The following is a 15,323-nucleotide window of genomic DNA, read 5'->3' as shown; positions in this document are numbered from 1 at the left end:
AACATTACCATTCTTGTTATCTTCTGGAGAATTTATTCATGTTTTTGGATACTTGGGTTTTTTTTGTTCTTTTAATGTAAAAACAATTAAAGAAGGAGAAAACGGTTTGTTTATCTACTTGTATTTTTATTCTCAAGGATGTCTTTTATCTCTTGGTAAATATATATGGGTTATTGACCAAGTGTGAGGTCAAGATGGCTGGATATTGGCCAAGTTCATTTTTTGCGAGTTTATGGACCGAGACGGAGTCGAGGTCCATAAACTCGCAAAAAAAGAACGAGGCCAATATCCAGCCATCGTGAACGAACAAGCTTGGTCAATAAAGGATTTATTATATGGCTTTCGGGGAAATTTTTCTTGCGGGACACGGCAGGTAGTCCCGAGTGGGCAAGATAGCTCCATCTTGCCCTCTTGGGTAGCCAATCACAGCGCAGGATTTGATTCATCTTGCCTGCTCGCGGAGCTAGCCATATAATAAGATGTAGTTCTCACCAGCTAAACTTTGCCACTAGAGATTCAGTCTGTTCTGTTTTGGTTTCATTGTCAGTTGAAATAGACTTTAAAAACCTAGGTCTTGATAAGATAGTCATACTCTTGCAGTTGTTTCTGATTGAATTTTGTTTTCTTTTAAATTTCCCTTTACTGAGGAACAGCTTTTAATCTACAAGGCTGTACATGTATGTTATTTTAAAACAGTCAGTGTAACTTAACATATTTATAATTGCATTTGTGTGATTTTGTGTTTAACAATAATGCTTTGAATTTCTGTTTTTGCAGTAATGGATGATCATCATGGGTTGGATGAGGGAAAACATGCACAAACCGAAGAAAGTCGTAGTAGAGAAGGAACTAGGGATGGTGAGCATCAGCCCTTACCATGATATGTATCAGTTGCCATGCATTGATAACTTTTTTAGAGTTGTGTCTTGCCAAAATAATTCATTTTTTTGTTACCTGTACGTAATTGGGTCTTAACTGTAATGGCAGCACTTTCTCAAGAATTTTAGGGCTTATGTCCTCATATTATACTTCAATATCTGGTTAGCTTATGAGTTTTTTCTTGTACACTAAGTACTCCAGCAATACTAAGAAGAACATTGCAAACCAAATGTGTTAGAGGAAGCCAACTTTTATGTATTAGAGAAAGCCAACTATTATGTGTTAGAGAAGGCCAACTATTTTTCAAAACACATCTTCTTCGCACCTGGATAAATTAGCCAGTTTCTAGTTTTTAATTCCTTTTCATCCCTGCTATGAAGGTTTAAAATTTAGCGCAGGGAGTGTTTAGTAGATGGAGTTTCAAAATCTTAAGGAAGAAGTGATTGTGCAGTACCACGTTAATGCACAGCTTATTATTCTTGTGTATCCATTAAACTAGTCAACAACCCATTGTCCCCACTAGAACAAAATAATTTTGTTTTTAAAATTGATATAAAATAAGTCTCAACTTACCGGTAGTTTGGGAGGTTCTGTGGTATATTATCGGTTAAGGTATAGATGTATGGCAGTGATACAAGCAATTTTTGCTGCATGTTACACAGAAGATATTTGCATATCATATGTAGTTACTCAAGCATTTGTCACAGTGCACATATTTTTTCTATTCTTTGTTGTGACTCTTATTTAAAACCCCAAAAGCTGTGAACAAGACAGCTTGTAGGAAGTTGAACTTTCTGTGTTAGCAAATGACAACCTTAACTTAAATGACAAAACTGGTAAACCATACATGTACAATTGCCCCTACTGTATTCTACATGTATACTTACAGCCTGCAAAGCACTCACTTTCTTTCCTGCAATGGTTTGGGGCACAACAAACATAAATGAATTAAGAGAGGTTGAGGAGTCGAGGAGGCAGAGTAAAGAAAACTTTTGGATGCCACAAAGCTCTTAGAATGAGCTTGACGGCTATTAATGCAGTGTTCGACACTAACTTTCTTGCTAATTTGCCCTTTGGGCTACTAGTTCTGTTTTTGTTGGTACCCCGTGTGTCTTTTTAGTTGCCTACCTGGTAGACTTTTGTTGCCCATTAGCACTCACGAGAAAATTTCAACTTGCAGAAATGCTCAACTTTTTTATAAACTTGCCTTCTTGTTTTGGTGTTGTAACAGTGATTCATTGGGTGATTAATCAGTCATAGAGCACAACCCTCACAAGATTTTAAACATCCACGAACTGTGCCCACACATTTTGATGAGACTCCACTTTTCTAACAAATAGACCCAGTGAAGCACTTTTACTGGTCAAATACAATGAACCAACTGTCATGAATGAAAACATAATTCATGCCCAGAAGCACATCATTATCATTAATATTATTGTTATTATTTTTGTTGTTATCGTTGTTGTTTTTATTGCTATTTTTATTTATTATTATTGTTATTATTAATAATTGACTTTTTAACTATATATTAAGGAATGGCAAAAAGATGGCTCAGCCTGTACCTGTAGTGCCTATTTTGTATTTGTAGTCATAGATTAATAAAACTTCTTCTCTTCCTCACCAGAGATCAGTCGGGGAGTAGCTTACAATCCTGACAACAGTGCCCCATTTCTTTTTGAGTCACAACAGTAAAACTTATAGCCAAAATGTTGCCGTACCGTACAATTTGTGTGGAAAGACTTTGACACAAAAGTTATTTCCAAATACTGTTGCAAAATGCATCTTTGAAAATTCAATGAGGTTATCAAGCATTTTATAGTATTTTAAGAACTAGGGATTAATGCTTTTTATGGTTTGCACGATCACTAATTGACTAGCCACTTTTATTTAGCAAGCTTTGGGGCAAGCTTCTCACAAAATTTGGGTTCATGGCTTGTTTTGGAAATGAGAGTCAATTGTAGAAACTTTCAGTGAATGTTAGAGTTGAGTTTACATGTCTTTGACCTTTAAGTTAATACTTCTGAACTTCTGCTCAAATGATTTCCCCAAAACTTGGGCATGGTTTGTATTAAGTTAGAATAAGCTGGTTCCAGAAATTGAGTAAAAGTATGCCAGCAAATTTTTTTTTACTGGTAGTGTTGTTGTCCAAAAAATGGGGTCCAGTCAAACACCAGTAAGAATAAAAATATTTTCCCCAGTAAATGGAATTAAGTAACATTATCACTGAGTGAAAGACAAAATATTTCCCAAAATTTCTTAGCCAACACTTCAAAGCCCCAAAATTTATGTTGCAAACTTTGACATGGGGTAGTGTGCCCACAATAACTGCAGAACCACCTTAAGTAATGATGAAATGGAATCAATAGAATAACCATGATAAGAATGGTGTTATCCTTTTGATACAATATTAATAACAAACAGTGGGGCTTGACTTTTCAAAATTACAGAAAAACTCAAATTGCATCTAGGGCCACCAGATCACAGTTTTCAAGCAACATACATTTAAATAGAAAGGAATTGTTAGCCAAATTAACTTTAACTAAAAATAACAGGCACTTTTTAAAAATAAAGTGGTTTGCTATTAAACAGTTAAAAAACAGTTCCTTTATATTGCTATATGTAGAAACAAAAAAAATGAAAAGGGTTTGTCAAACACAACTCGATACACCACCACCACCCACATACGTTATGATACTCTCCCATGTAGATGTGGAAGGAAAACACCTTGTTTTCACTCTAAGAGGAACTGGAGTTTGCAAGCCCTGACAGTTGTTGAGATTGGTTTCTTTGGAGTTAATGACAATAAATTGATTAACACCAAATTAATTAAGAGAGCACTCGACAACCAAATTGATGGCATTTTGTTGGGTTCTTCATTAGGCCGTTGTTGTTGTTTTTTTATCATGACAGAACTAAAAAATGATATTGTTCGTAAAATGCTTGACAGTGGCCTTATAAATGAGTAGTTTTATGGACGTTATTTTGAAGATATGCTGTTGATGGACAAACCAAATAAATCTGACATGTTTTACAGTCAACAAATTTGAAGATGGCTTGATCCATTTCCTGGACATTTCTCTGAAAAGAACATCCATTGACATTTATAGGAATCACACAAACACTGGACAGAATGTCTTGTTTTCTAGTCAAGTACGTTGACTTGCCAAAATTACTTGGGTTAGGCCTTGTTGCACCAGGCTTCTCGTATATGTGAAATAGACTCTCTCATTCAGAAACAAAGAACAAAGATGAAAACGTTCTGTTAGGGAATGGCTTTCCTAAATCTGTGGCTTCTAATCTTGTGAGGTGTTTCAGACACAGTAGCTCGGAACCTAGAACATCTTATCCCAATAACAACAAGACTATGAGTTTTATGGATTTTAAATTCTAATGTGGGGTTTAGGACTGGCACTAGTTTTGCTAGGCTAATGATGTAATTTTGAAAGCAGATGGGAGCTCTTCTGAGGGCCTGTCCAGGAATCCCCATCAATGTCCCAGACCAAAAATGGCATGTGCTTTTAACTATTACTTCATCTCATGCAGGAAGGAAGTGATGTCTGAACAGTTTTCATTGAAGTGCCTTGAAACCAGAACCAGAGTATTAACAATATTACGAACAACACAACAAAGAAAGTACAGGATGCAAAACAGAGCACAGTGATGCAAACCCAAATGCAAGTTAATTTTGAAACCAAATTGAAAATTGCTATGTAGAGTGAGACGGGTAACTGCAATCACAACTGGTGGTTTGCTATTTGCGTGAAAAATTAGCAGACATTAAGTTGAAGGAAGTGAGTTTATAGAGAAGTCCATTTGCATCATATTAATCAAAAACTGGTTTTCTTAGTTAGGTATAGAAATACAGTATGTTAATAAGTAGTTTCTTAGAAATCGATTTTGAAATAAAAACTAGCGCTAAAAAGTCACGACGTTTCGACCTCTACGAGGTCATTTTCAAGTGAGTAAATTTTCTACAATAGCATATAGCCATAAATATGTTAAAAACAACTTATAATAGATAAAAATGTGGCGAACGCTAAAATGTGATAAAATATGTGAAAAAGTGTTAAAAATATACAATGGAAAAATAAAATAATCTTCGCAAGAATTGCTCTAAACAAATAATTGGGCGCGAATTGAATCGCACTGTTTGTTTAGCATTGGTTTCAGTTCTTTGATAAAAAAAAAACATTTCAAAAATAAGGTAGCCAAATTTGTTCTGACACTTTCTTAAGATTCGAAAACTCTGTGCGATGTCTTCTGGCTCCATATCGTGCTGCTCTCTGAGGTGGTTTCCGATTGCCGATCCTTTGTGTTCTTCAATTCGTTGGTGTAGGTGTCGGCACGTGTAACCGACATAGCCTGCATCACACAGGCCACACTGAAATGAATACACCACGCATTGTTGACTAACAAGAGGCTGCTTGTCTTCCCTGACCTTAATTTCATCCTTGATCTTTCTACTTGTGTAAACTGGGTTAATATCTGCGTTGATCTTCCGACTGAGGTCAGCCAGCTGTTTACGTACTACGTTTGCAGATTTCTGGTCCTTGTAGGGCAACACGATTCTGACTGGGGCTTCTCTTTTATCAGCCACTCGAGTATGTGAATCCTCGGACACTTTTGATTCAATAAATCTGCGAATGATTGACTGCACAAGGTCGTCAGGATAGCACAGTCGGGAAAAGATCTCTTTAAGGCGTTCACATTCCTCGTGAAAAAACTTCCACTTTCAAAATACAGTATGAATATTTATAATTTGAATTATAATAATATTACTGTTGTACTTTAGATTGTAATTCCAATGCTCTTTTTAAAAACTGATTTCAGTTTCATCAGGTAGTTTGGTGCTTTGGGCCCAAAACAGCAGCCTGAAAACGGTCCTTGTAAGTTGACAAGCCCTTGAATAGCCAGGGAGTTTCAAGAAATGGGCCCTGAAGGGGCAAAGGGCCAACTTCAGACACAACTTAAAGCGAGTTTCAATTAGTCCAGCAAATTTATTTCACTTTCCGTAGGAGGAAGGTAAATTCCTAAAGATAAACATGAAACGAATTACTACAAATAAGTAACTGAAGACGGCAGAAAACTAAGAGGAAAACACAAACAGACGATAAACTAAACGGCTTACCAAAATGCTGGCAACGGGGTTCAGGGAACCAAGAAGATACAAGTGTACCGGACGATAAACTAGCACTAAACGAACATGAAAGGATAACACAAATATATACGCAACGAAATTTACATACGACGCGAGAAAAAAAGCATGCAGAATGTGAAAAAATACATTAACATACGGAACAAAAAAGGACACAAAGAAAACACGAAATAGCCGTAACAGGCCCCTTCACAGAAAGTTTCAGTTTTCCACAATATTGTTGTGTCTATTAATGAAGTAAATCCATCTCCATATTTTTAATAGCCTGGCCAAACCATACCTGGAGGCATTAGATGATATGATCGATGAGGAGGAGGGGGAGTTAGAAGAAGACAAAGAAGAAGAAGAAAGACAAGAGGATCAAGAAGAACAAGTGGAAGGGCGAGAAGAACAAGACAATGATGATGAACACCTCTACAGAAAGTTAATAGAGGATGAGTTTAGTGACAGTGATAAAATCAGTATTTATTTCGTAGATTTTTTAAATTTTTTTCAGGATTTCTTTAACAGATGTATTAATAAGTAATAATTAAGTAAATAGAGGATGAGTCTGAAATTGTTTTGATTGTTCTACATTTACAACAGCTTATTCAAATTAGCCCAAGCTCAAAGGTTGAAGAAAATATGTCATTACTTTTTTTTTTTACTAAATGAACCACAAATCACTGTGTTGCCTGTGACTAGTTTGTTGGATCTAGATTTAAGGGACAAAAGAGTGACAGAACTTTTCATCTTTGTAATAAGAACCCAGCCACAGTCGTGCCTGACTAACTGTGTCCACCTTCCTTGGTTTAAATAAGCTAATCAAAATGCATGAATGGTGAAAATATCAAGCATCATGTAACCTGTTGATCAGTCGACAACTCCACCTTTCACATTTCTTTTCATAATTTGGATTTGCCAGATTTGAATGGAAGCCATAGGAAAGTTGTTGAAAACATGTTAAAAAATGATGAAAAAAAATTAGTTTGGTGGTCTGTGTTAGAAGTGCACCACTGTAAATGCAATGATAAGTATTATATTAGTATGTCCAAAAGGCATTTATCTGTCAAAAATAGAATTTCTCAAACTAATTCTAACTTTGGTTATTTTGCCTTTGTAACAATACAAATCTCAAGATTCTAGTGGTTTTACAACACAGGCTAAAAACATGCCCTAAAATATAATTTTCGAAAATGTTTGGATAAAGCAACGGTTTGTATCATACGTGAGCATTGCAGATAATTCAAGCCAATTAATTCAAGGTCACAAGTCAGATTGTTTTGGTTCGCCCGTGTGTAGAAAGATCTATAAGATTCCAGTTGATAGTGATAATGGTAATTATACCTGCTCATGAAAACACCAGTTGTATAAATTCCAGTCTAGCCATAAATAAATAAAAAAAGATTTGTAATCTTCTTTGTCATAACTGAATTATGTTATTGAACTAGTATGAGGTCCGTGGTGGTAAAACATTGGTCGAGTTCTTCGCCTTGCAATGTTACGGCGAGATCCATGGACTTGTTAAAAAAAGAAATACCCATATCAGTATCCGACTAAAGTTTCATTCCATGTTCAATGCTAAATTCCTGAGGGGTGTGCCTACAAACGAGGACTAACAATAGAGCTATAAATCAATGAACATAATAAATCCCTCTAAGATTCTCTAACCGAAACAAGTGATAGGTTGAGGTATCACTGAATTCCTAATTTTCAACCTTCTGCTTTCATTTCATCGTCTCTCCCGGTTAATAACACGTACCCGTTGTAGCTAGTTCCAGCCGATCCCAGGAATGCAAATCTCATTAGCAGTCAGTGCTCTCTCTGATAACCATAACGAGTACTTTCAAGGGTATCAAGTCTTATATCGGAGGTTCGGTGATATTTCTTTCTAAAAACAAAAACTGAAATAGTGTTCAACATAACATTACTCAGCACGTTTGCGAAAATCTATTGGTTCCTTTCAGAGGTTTCTTTAAGAGCACTCGGCTAACCTCCAGGTACGATTTCCGTACAGCGCCATACATTAATTATGTATGCAACTATCTCAAACTATCACATTATACTCAAACAGCAATCGTGAAAAGAACGAGTCAGTCAAAAAATTGCATGCATAACTAATGTAAGGTGTGGTGCGAAAATCTTGCCGACCTCCCTGTCAAAATAAGAGAGCCCCTCTGCCAGTTTTGTCCACATAGTATAATTTCCACTGACAGAATCGCTATGATTACGATGACGACCACAAAGCGCTTTGTGGTGTATTGAATAGGCCACAAAGCGCTTTGTGGTGTTTTGAATAGGCCACAAAGCGCTTTGCGGTGTTTTGAATAGGCCACAAAGCGCTTTGTGGTGTGAAAAATTGGAAAAACCAAATTATTTCAGAAAATAGCTGTGAGATATTTGCGAGTCAACGAGCCATCCAGTTTTCAATGTTAAATCCCAAAATAAAACACCACATAACGCTTTGTGGTGTTTTGAATAGGCCACAAAGCGCTCTGTGGTGTTTTGAGTAGGCTACAAAGCGCTCTGTGGTGTTTTCAATAGGCCACAAAGTGCTCTGTGGTTTTTTGACTACTACTGCTGTTTTGTAAAGCAAAGCGAACTAGGAACAGTTAGAAAGCACTCCGCCAATAAAAATCTACTCGACAAGAAAATTTCTGTAAGAAATGTTCGATGCTACAGGAGACGGCTTACCCAAAAAGGTTCAGTCAGCCTCAACAAACTTATACTGAGAAGAGGGCTTTCGCGAACCGGATTTCGTGTGAGTGACAAGATTGGGAATAGAGAAATATTGCGCAGATTGAGTGCTAGTTTTACAGCACCGAAACTAAAATTGGTTACACTGCTTCTCAGAAATTTTGTTTTGCCTCTGTAATATCATTACACGATCTGAATAATTTGAGGATAATCAAAGCGCGGAGTTTAATATTGGCTGGCCGGGAACACGCAGTTCGCAAACCGGAGAGCAACCACTGTTTAAATCTTCGATCGAACTTTCATGTTGAATTTGAAACTGAAAATACACTAAGCGGTCAATTTCCGATAGAAATCTTGTGAGGTAAATGCCATTCTTGCAAATAGCCGCTGCATATTTACGTTCAGAGTCACTCTGGTTCAGAGTAAAGACGTACAAAGTCAAATACTGCTTCCGAACGCTACCCCCCTCCAAAAATCAATTTTGCTCGAAGACCGAACTGCAACGGAGTTTAGTTACCAGTCTTATGCTGCGTGTTATTAGATAGAACGCATGATATGATTGGCTCCGTATATCACATTACGTCAGAGGACATGTCTGCTACATAGGACATAACTGCAACGGTACATTAGACATGTCTGCCACCTAGGACGAAAGTGCAACGCTTCATGGTTTACCCATGGTTTTTTTAACCGCGCGGCCATGGGCCGAGCGCGGTTCATGGTTAACCCGTGGTTTTTTTCTAACCGCGCGGCCATGGGCCGAGCGCGGTTCATGGTTTACCCGTGGTTTTTTAACCGCGCGGCCATGGGCCGAGCGCGGTTCATGGTTTACCCGTGGTTTTTTAACCGCGCGGCCATGGGCCGAGCGCGGTTCATGATTTACCCGTGGTTTTTTTAACCGCGCGGCCATGGGCCGAGCGCGGTTCATGGTTCACCCGTGGTTTTTTTTTTCGACTTCGGTGCGAGCAGACCCAAGCTTCCACTCGGCCAAATTTTGAGTCACGCAACCTGTGATGTTTACTCGCCAAAAGCTGTTGAAACATTAATAAATCTCATCTTTCGCGGGAATAAATTAAAAACCCAGCGCTCGTCAAAAATTATATTTTTTCACCAGAAATTTAGCTCGGAACATACATATTTATATTTGTTGGAATCGTCGATGAAATGACCTTTTCCGGATATTTTTTCCTTCGGGGTCAACCGAAACCTCAGATTACAAAATCACGCCGAACCCAAATGTTGCAAAAAAATCTCTTCAAAACCCTGACTTCGAAGCGATATAACACTTCAGCGTTAATAGCTACCACACATCGGCAGGCGGTAAATCTATTCCTTAACAATCCAACTTTATCGTGTTAAAATTTCAGCGAAATGGAACAAAACCAGAATTAATTCGAATTTTTTTGTGACCTCAATTCCCAGACTTGTCCTAACAAAGGAAGCAACGGTCGCCCATAGCAACCGAAAGACACGAACATAACAAAGCCGACGTTTCGGCCAAAAAACTCCACAATTATCGCCTGAGAGTTTAAACTTGAATGGGAACATCTTTTTCGAACCTTCTTCAACTGATTTAGACGAAAGACTGGCCTCGGCGGGCTACAAAAACGACAAAGAGAAAAAACAGAACAAGACAGCAGAACAAGCCGATAATATTTCATCGCGTGGCTTTCGACACGAAAACGAAAATACAGCTTACTTCTGGATAAATTCAGCCTTAGAAGCCAGCAACCGGTCCCAAATTACTTTCTGTATCCTTACAAATGTCCTGATTTCCATCTCCGAAAGATTTTGCCCCAATTTTGAGCAAATAAACATTTCGCCGGCGGCGACCGCCATTACGGTGGCTTGCATACTAAATTAGCTAACTTAACAAAATTCTCCCGAGGGGGGGGGATACGACAAATTTGGTGAGAATCAAAAGTAACGCCAATTTTCTGTCACGTTTTCAATCTGTGGTCACTGGAGTGACCAAAATCGATACATCGGTCGGGATAGGGTTTTTTTATGACTTGTGTGACTACTTTGCTAGCCCTTTACTCGTGGAAAACACCAATTAAATTTAATCATGACTTTTAAGAAAGAAAGCTGTTGTTAATAGTGTTATTATTGTGTCGTTGATATCGTTCATGCCCATACATATCCCGAAGAAAGTTCTAGATTAAGACCATTAAGTCATCGGAGATTTGTCAACGGCTACCACTGATGGTGCAATAATACAGTTTGTGTTGATCAAGTGATGTGATGTCTACAGTAATAAAAGAATCATCAATGACTGCTTTGGAATGTGCACTGCGTTCCGACGGTAGTGCTAAGCGAACAGTTAAATTTTAAAAGCGCGGTTATAAGATCTAACAGATCTTCTTGTTTTTTTTCGACTTCGGTGCGAGCAGACCCAAGCTTCCACTCGGCCAAATTTTGAGTCACGCAACCTGTGATGTTTACTCGCCAAAAGCTGTTGAAACATTAATAAATCTCATCTTTCGCGGGAAAAAATTAAAACCCAGCGCTCGTCAAAAATTATATTTTTTCACCAGAAATTTAGCTCGGAACATATACATATTTATATTCCTTTGAGTCGTCGATGAAATGACCTTTTCCGGATATTTTTTCCTTCGGGGTCAACCGAAACCTCAGATTACGAAATCAAGCCGAACCCACATGTTGCAAAAAAATCTCTTCAAAACCCTGACTTCGAAGCGATATAACACTTCAGCGTTAATAGCTACCACACATCGGGAGGCGGTAAATCTATTCGTTAACAATCCAGCTTTATCGTGTTAAAATTTCAGCGAAATCGAACAAAACCAGAATTAATTCGAATTTTTTTGTGACCTCACTTCCCAGACTTGTCCTAACAAAGGAAGCAACGGTCGCCCATAGCAACCGAAAGACACGAACATAACAAAGCCGACGTTTCGGCCAAAAAACTCCACAATTATCGCCTGAGAGTTTAAACTTGAATGGGAACATCTTTTTCGAACCTTCTTCAACTGATTTAGACGAAAGACTGGCCTCGGCGGGCTACAAAAACGACAAAGAGAAAAAACAGAACAAGACAGCAGAACAAGCCGATAATATTTCATCGCGTGGCTTTCGACACGAAAACGAAAATACAGCTTACTTCTGGATAAATTCAGCCTTAGAAGCCAGCAACCGGTCCCAAATTACTTTCTGTATCCTTACAAATGTCCTGATTTCCATCTCCGAAAGATTTTGCCCCAATTTTGAGCAAATAAACATTTCGCCGGCGGCGACCGCCATTACGGTGGCTTGCATACTAAATTAGCTAACTTAACAAAATTCTCCCGAGGGGGGGGGATACGACAAATTTGGTGAGAATCAAAAGTAACGCCAATTTTCTGTCACGTTTTCAATCTGTGGTCACTGGAGTGACCAAAATCGATACATCGGTCGGGATAGGGTTTTTTTATGACTTGTGTGACTACTTTGCTAGCCCTTTACTCGTGGAAAACACCAATTAAATTTAATCATGACTTTTAAGAAAGAAAGCTGTTGTTAATAGTGTTATTATTGTGTCGTTGATATCGTTCATGCCCATACATATCCCGAAGAAAGTTCTAGATTAAGACCATTAAGTCATCGGAGATTTGTCAACGGCTACCACTGATGGTGCAATAATACAGTTTGTGTTGATCAAGTGATGTGATGTCTACAGTAATAAAAGAATCATCAATGACTGCTTTGGAATGTGCACTGCGTTCCGACGGTAGTGCTAAGCGAACAGTTAAATTTTAAAAGCGCGGTTATAAGATCTAACAGATCTTCTTGTTCTTTTTCGACTTCGGTGCGAGCAGACCCAAGCTTCCACTCGGCCAAATTTTGAGTCACGCAACCTGTGATGTTTACTCGCCCAAAGCTGTTGAAACAATAAATCTCATCTTTCGCGGGAATAAATTAAAAACCCAGCGCTCGTCAAAAATTATATTTTTTCACCAGAAATTTAGCTCGGAACATATACCTATTTATATTTGTTTGAATCGTCGATGAAATGACCTTTTCCGGATATTTTTTCCTTCGGGGTCAACCGAAACCTCCGATTACAAAATCACGCCGAACCCACACGTTGCAAAAAAATTCTCTTCAAAACCCTGACTTCGAAGCGATATAACACTTCAGCGTTAATAGCTACCACACATCGGCAGGCGGTAAATCTATTCGTTAACAATCCAGCCTTATCGTTTTAAAATTTCAGCGAAATCGAAAAAAACCAGAATTAATTCGAATTTTTTTGTGACCTCACTCCCCAGACTTGACTTAACAAAGGAAGCAACGGTCGCCCATAGCAACCGAAAGACACGAACATAACAAAGCCGAACGTTTCCGCCAAAAATCTCCAGAATTATCGCCTGAGGGCTTAAACTTGAATGGGAACATCTTTTTCGAACTTTTTTCAACTGATTTAGACGAAAGACTGGCCTCGGCGGGCTACAAAAAAGACCAAGAGAAAAACAGAACAAGACAGCAGAACAAGCCGATAATATTTCATCGCATGGCTTTCGGCACCAAAACGAAAATACAGCTTACTTCTGGATAAATTCAGCCTTAGAAGCCAGCAATCGGCCCCAAATTACTTTCTGTATCCATACAAATGTCCTGATTTCCATCTCCGAAAGATTTTGCCCTAATTTTGAGCAAATAAACATTTCGTCGACGGTGACCGCCATTACGTTGGCTTCGCACTAAATTAGCTAACTTGACAAAATTCTCCCGAGGGGGGGATATGACGAAAAGAGCTGAAAGATGGCCTGTAATTGCCTAATGATGAGATCATCCCACTGTCCAAATTCGGGAGAATCGAAAGTAACGCCAATTTTCTGTCACGTTTTCAATCTGTTGTCACTGGAGTGACCAAAATCGATACATCGGTCGGGATAGAGTTTTATTATTAAATTATATGACTTGTGTGACTACTTTGCTAGCCCTTTACTCATGGAAAACACCAATTAAATTTAATCATGACCTTTAAGAAAGAAAGCTGTTGTTAATAGTGTTATTATCGTGTCATTTATATCGCTCATGCCCATACATATCCCGAAGAAAGTTCTACAAAGATTAAGACCATTAGGTCATCGGAGATTTGTCAATGGCTACCAGTGATGGTGCAATAATACAGTTTGTGTTGATCAAGTGATGTGATGTCTACAGTAAGAAAAGAATCATCAATGACTGCTTTGGAATGTGCACTGCATTCCGACGGTAGTGCTAAGCAAACAGTTAAATTTTAAAAGCGCGGTTATAAGATCTAACAGATCTTCTTGTTTTCACAGATTTGTCTGCGAACAGACCCAAGCTTCCACTCGGCCAAATTTTGAGTCACGCAACCTGTGATGTTTACTCGCCAAAAGCTGTTGAAACATTAAAAAATCTCATCTTTCGCGGGAAAAAATTAAAAACCCAGCGCTCGTCAAAAATTATATTTTTTCACCAGAAATTTAGCTCGGAACATATACATATTTATATTCGTTTGAATCGTCGATGAAATGACCTTTTCCAGATATTTTTTCCTTCGGGGTCAACCGAAACCTCCGATTACAAAATCACGCCGAACCCACACGCTGCAAAAAATCTCTTCAAAACCCTGACTTGGAAGCGATACAACACTTCAGCGTTAATAGCTACCACACATCGGCAGACGGTAAATCTATTCCTTAACAATCCAGCTTTATCGTGTTAAAATTTCAGCGAAATCGAAAAAAACCAGAATTGATTAGAAATTTTTTGTGACCTCACTCCCCAGACTTGACCTAACAAAGGAAGCAACGGTCGCCCATAGCAACCGAAAAACACAAACATAACAAAGCCGAACGTTTCGGCCAAAAATCTCCAGAATTATCGCCTGAGAGCTTAAACTTGAATGGGAACATCTTTTTCGAACTTTTTTCAACTGATTTAGACGAAAGACTGGCCTCGGCGGGCTACAAAAAAGACCAAGAGAAAAACAGAACAAGACAGCAGAACAAGCCGATAACATTTCATCGCACGGCTTTCGGCACGAAAACGAAAATACAGCTTACTTCTGGATAAATTCAGCCTTAGAAGCCAGCAACCGGCCCCAAATTACTTTCTGTATCCTTACAAATGTCCTGATTTCCATCTCCGAAAGATTTTGCCCCAATTTTGAGCAAATAAACATTTCGTCGACGGTGACCGCCATTACGGTGGCTTGCATACTAAATTAGCTAAGTTAACAAAATTCTCCGGAGGGGGGGTATGACAAATTTGGTGAGAATCAAACGTAACGCCAATTTTCTGTCACGTTTTCAATCTGTGGTCACTGGAGTGACCAAAATCGATACATCGGTCGGGATAGAGTTTTATTATTAAATTATATTACTTGTGTGACTACTTTGCTAGCCCTTTACTCGTGGAAAACACCAATTAAATTTAATCATGACTTTTAAGAAAGAAAGCTGTTGTTAATAGTGTTATTATCGTGTCATTTATATCGTTCATGCCCATACATATCCCGAAGAAAGTTCTACAAAGATTAAGACCATTAGTATGGCGCGTTTTCAGGGTCAAAATAAAACTAACTTTTCCACCTTTCCTTACCTGCTAAGTAAAATGTCTGTCATTTCCTGTCTTG

The 15,323-nt window shown here is 38.3% G+C and overlaps 1 long non-coding RNA gene across 1 annotated transcript in view; it reads left to right on the top strand.

Moving 5' to 3' along the window:
* LOC149097270 (uncharacterized) overlaps positions 1-7,430 on the top strand; it is a 9,394-nt gene extending 1,964 nt beyond the window's left edge. The window contains exons 2-3 of the long non-coding RNA XR_016204083.1: positions 778-858; positions 5,713-7,430. This is a non-coding gene — a long non-coding RNA (uncharacterized LOC149097270). The remainder of the gene's footprint in view (positions 1-777; positions 859-5,712) is intronic.
* The last annotated feature ends 7,893 nt before the right edge of the window (positions 7,431-15,323 follow it).

Source organism: Orbicella faveolata, unplaced genomic scaffold (genome assembly GCF_042242905.1).
Source record: "Orbicella faveolata isolate gen_17 unplaced genomic scaffold, um_ofav_v1 contig_47, whole genome shotgun sequence".
Lineage (NCBI taxonomy): Eukaryota > Metazoa > Cnidaria > Anthozoa > Scleractinia > Merulinidae > Orbicella > Orbicella faveolata.
Note: the sequence above shows the minus strand (reverse complement) of the source record. Positions and strands in the feature narration are given on the sequence as shown.